The following is a 5000-nucleotide window of genomic DNA, read 5'->3' as shown; positions in this document are numbered from 1 at the left end:
ATATATATATATATATATATAATATATTATATATATATAGAGATATAAATGCATATTTATATAAATATAATTATATAAATATATATAAAATTTAAATAATTTAAATATATATATATATATATATATATAGAGTAAATTTATATATATATAATAGGCATATGTATAGAAATGTAAAATATAAATATATATTTATATATATATATAGAATATAAGATATAAATTACATATATATATATACGTACACATACACATATATATTTAAATATACTTATATATACATAATAAATAAATAATAATATATATATACATTTACATATACATATAATATACATAATTTTATACATATACTTATATATATATAGATATATATATATATAATCTATATAATAATCATAACATAGTTATACATATACTTATGTAATATATATATATAGTATATATATATATATATAATATATATATATATATATATATATATATACCACATAAAACACACACACACCACAACACACACATATTTATATATATAATATCATATATATATATATATATAAATATATAGATATATATATAAATCATATACAGATTATATAATATATAATATATGTATATATATGGATATATAAAAAATATATAACATAAAAATACATATATTATATATAAAAATATATATATATATATATAATCTATATATAATATATATTAATGTATGTATAAGTACATATATGTATAATATATATATATATATATATATTTATATATATAATATATATATATATAATAATAGATAATATGTCTCTATATATATATAAACACACACACACACACTCACATATCTATATATATATATAATATATATATATATATATATTTATGTATAATATTTATATAATATATAACACACACACATAAATTACATATATACCTATAGATATAAGATTATATACATAAATATATATATATATATATATATTATATTATATCTATATGTGTGTGTGTGTTTGTTTGAGTGTGTGTGTGTGTATAAATCAATATAACAATATACTAAAACAATATAAATATATCTATATATATATAAATATATATATATATATATATGTATGTATGTATATGTATATGTATATGTATACATATATACATATATATATGTATATATATATGTATATATATATATATATATATATATATACATATACATATATATAACTATACATACCAGTCAACCTGATTTTCTTGTCTATATTAATCTGATTGCAATGTAAATAGGTAAAGATGAATAAATGAAATATGACAAAAAATAAATGAATCATGAAAGAATGAAAACAATCACACGACACGTTTCCACCAACAAAATGGCGGCCAAGCGGTCTACTGCCTTAAACGTTTTTTCCACGTATGTCAAAAAAATAAATAAATAAATAAAAATAATAATTACAAATATTAACAAATAATAACATATTTTAAAAAATAATTATGATTATACGATCACCGTTAATGTACATAATTGTATTTATACATTAATGCCTAAATGCATTTTTTAAGGACCTTTCTTCAACGTGCATATTTATGCTGAAAAGAATGACGTTTTGAGTCTGGCGACTTGATGCCGAAGAATATTTGGGTAACAAATGTTTACGCGAAAGAAAAGTTACGTAGAAGACATTTTTCAATAAACAAATCGATTGAAAGCAATCTTTATGAATAAACGTATGATGCAAATACACGTACTTAAGATATGGGTATAATATATATATAAGACACAGGTAAATACATACATATTTTCCCCTATTTGTAATCGTGTTCTGCACCTCCTATCAATTCTTCACTTTCACAAAAAATCGCAAAATACAATCTACCATGCACAATACACTAACCTTAATCAAACAAGCAAAACTTCTTGATGAAAAACACGTCCTCTCGCCTCCGTTCAACAAGGATTCTCTCCTTTAACTACGATCCCAAGTGCTGACTCCTTGATTCACTTTTAATAATAAACAAAAATAAAAAATTCCCCCCACGAGTCACCAGCAGTGCCCACGATCGCAAGGCAGACGTGTGTGAATATCGCCAGTCCTATCTAGTGACTGACCCACAGTCGAGGAGCTGAATGGCATAGTGGGGCGGCCTTAGAGTTGCCATCGTTCGCCAGCCGCTGGGCCGCTATAATCGAGCGGGAATAGCATGTGGTAAAATTATATTCCTCGTGGGTTTAAGAACTGTGATTCTGTGATTTTTTTTTCTTTTTTTTTTTTTTTTTTTTTTTTGGTTTTGCTTGTTTGTTGTTGGTTCTTTTTTGTTGTTGTTTGGTTGTGTGTGTGTTTTTTTTTTCTTTTTTTTTTTACGTATTCCGATTTTTTTTTTCTTCCTTTCTCTTCTTTGATGTTTTTTCTTCTATAGTTTCCTGTAATTTTTATGTTAAATTTGTTCTTGTTTTTCCTTTTGTATCTGTTTTTTGTTTTGTTTTTGTTTTTTTGTTTTTTGTTCGACATTATATCAGTTTTCTTTATGTATATATATATATATATATATATATATATATATATATATATAAATATTGAAACGTCTGCGACTTTCTCAGGCGGCCGAAGACAAACACACAGATGAAACTGTACATTTCTTTAATTCTTATCTTACCACAAAGAGGCAGGGGGGTATGCATGCATATTTCAACATATCACAAAAAGATAATATAATCCTTATGGCAACACATGCGTTCAGAATCACAATTATATGGCGTTTGCTTTACACTGGTTTCACTTAGATTAAGAGACAATATAATTGAAATAAATCTAACAATTATCATTATCATCATCATTGGTGATATTAAGATGTAAATCTAGGTTTAAAGGTTTAATTAATTTTCGTATTGTTTTCATGATTTTAATTATGTTTCAACCATCATTTTGGCCGCTATTCATATTTAATTGTTTCATCAAGATCAACAAAATAATGATGATATTAATAATGATAGTTAATAAAATAGGTTCCACCATCATCATTTATTACAACAATTTAGATAAATGAGTTTTATTATAGTCATTATCAATTTGATTATGATATATTTAATCATAGCTATTATTACTACCACTATTGCTAATACTTTTGCTGTATTAGTATCAATGTTATTTCTGTCGTCATTATTGTCATTATCATTATCACCATTATCCTTGTTATAATCATTTTTATAATCATGATCATGATTATTATTATTATTATTGTTATCATTATTGTTATTATTATTACCATTATTATTATTATTATCATTATTATTATTATTATCATTATTATTATTATTATTATTATTATCATTATTATTATTGTTATTATTATTATCATTATTATTATTATTATCATTATTATCATCATCATCATTATTATCATCCTCATTATCATTATTATCTTTACTATCATCATTACCAAAATTATCATGATTATTAGTATTATTATCAATAACCTCAATATCAATATTGTTTACTCCTGTTCTGATCAATATCATTATTGTCCTTGTTATTAAGATTATTATCATTCTTATCGTCATTACTGTTATCTTGATTATTATCACCACCATCATTATCTTTTAACAGGATTATCATTAGTTTTATTGTTATTATCTTAATTATTGGTCTTATTGTTTTTATAATCATTATTATCATTATTATTGTTATCATTATCATCATCTTTATCATTATTATAATTGATATCACCATTATCATTATGATAATTAGCATTATCATCATTTTCGTTTTAATATATACTATTATTACAATTTCTTTTATCAACACCTTCATCATTATTATTACTATTATTATTATTATTATTATTATTATTGTTATTATCATTATCCTCATCATTATCATCATTCTCATGATCATCAACATTATCAAAATTATGATAATTATTATTGTTATCATCATCATCATCATTTTTTGTTAACGTTTTCATTATTTTTGTTATCAATGTTATCATTACTTTTACTTTTATTATCAATACTTTTATTATCATTATCATTGTCATTTCTACAAAGTTATTATTGTTATCGTCATTATGAATGTTATTGCTATAATCATCATCGTATATTTTTTTATCCTTAAGAAGACTTTTATTATCATTATCATCAGTATCAGTATCATCACCATTGTCATTATCACGACTATAATTATTATCATCATTGTTGTCATCATTATTATTATCATTATTCTATTATCATTATCATCTATATCATCATAATCATTTTTGTTATTACATTATCATTACCATCACTGTAATCCTATAATTGTTATATAATCATTGCTTATTATTCACTGATCAAGAGAGAAGAGAGAGAAGAGAGAGAGAAAGAGCAGAGAGAGAGACGGCAAGAGCAAGAAAGAGAGAGATAGTAGAGAGAAGCAGAGGGGGGGGGATGGGGAGGGAGTGTAACCACTGTATTTACATATTTTATGTCTGCTGTAATTGTTATATATATATTCTACCACATACACATATATACATACAGTAATACGAGTATCGCTCGTTGCTTCACGCTGCATACTGTCTATAACCCCTCTCAATACACGGCGCCAGACATAACATTGTTTTTTTGTCTTTTTTTTTCTCCCTTTGCAGGAGCTGAGTGAAAAATGGAGTGAAGAGAGCAAAGAGAGAGAGAGCGAAAGCGAGAGAAAAGAGAGAGAGAGGGGGGGAGAAAGAGAGCGAGGAGAGATAAAGATAGAGAGATAAACGAGAGAAAGAGAGAGAGAGAAAGAGAAGAGAGAGGGAGAGAGAGAGAAAGAGAGAGAAAGAAAGCGAGAGAAAGAGAGAGAGAGAGAGAGAGAGAGAGAAAGCGAGATAAAGAGAGAGAGAGAGGATGTGAGTGAGAGAGAGAGTGAGAGAAAGAGAAAGAGAGAGAGAGAAAGCGAGAGAAAGAGAGAGAGAGAGGATGTGAGTGAGAGAGAGAGAGAAAGCGAGAGAAAGAGAGAGAGAGAGAGAGAGAGTGAGAGAAAGAGAGAGAGAAACAGACA

At 24.9% G+C, this 5000-nt stretch overlaps 1 protein-coding gene and 1 long non-coding RNA gene across 2 annotated transcripts in view; one reads left to right on the top strand and one right to left on the bottom strand.

The window, feature by feature from the left end:
- Positions 1 to 2085, bottom strand: part of LOC122267035 (uncharacterized) — a 9719-nt gene extending 7634 nt beyond the window's left edge. The window contains exon 1 of the mRNA XM_043037004.2: positions 1875 to 2085. The gene's annotated coding sequence lies outside the window, so the exon portion shown is untranslated. The remainder of the gene's footprint in view (positions 1 to 1874) is intronic.
- Positions 1 to 5000, top strand: part of LOC122268104 (uncharacterized) — a 71220-nt gene that overhangs the window by 21244 nt on the left and 44976 nt on the right. The gene's annotated exons all lie outside the window — the stretch shown is intronic.

Source organism: Penaeus japonicus, unplaced genomic scaffold (assembly GCF_977035675.1).
Source record: "Penaeus japonicus unplaced genomic scaffold, GWHDUDI00000001_assembly GWHDUDI00000004, whole genome shotgun sequence".
Taxonomy (NCBI): domain Eukaryota; kingdom Metazoa; phylum Arthropoda; class Malacostraca; order Decapoda; family Penaeidae; genus Penaeus; species Penaeus japonicus.
This window is presented reverse-complemented; position numbering and strand designations above follow the sequence as displayed.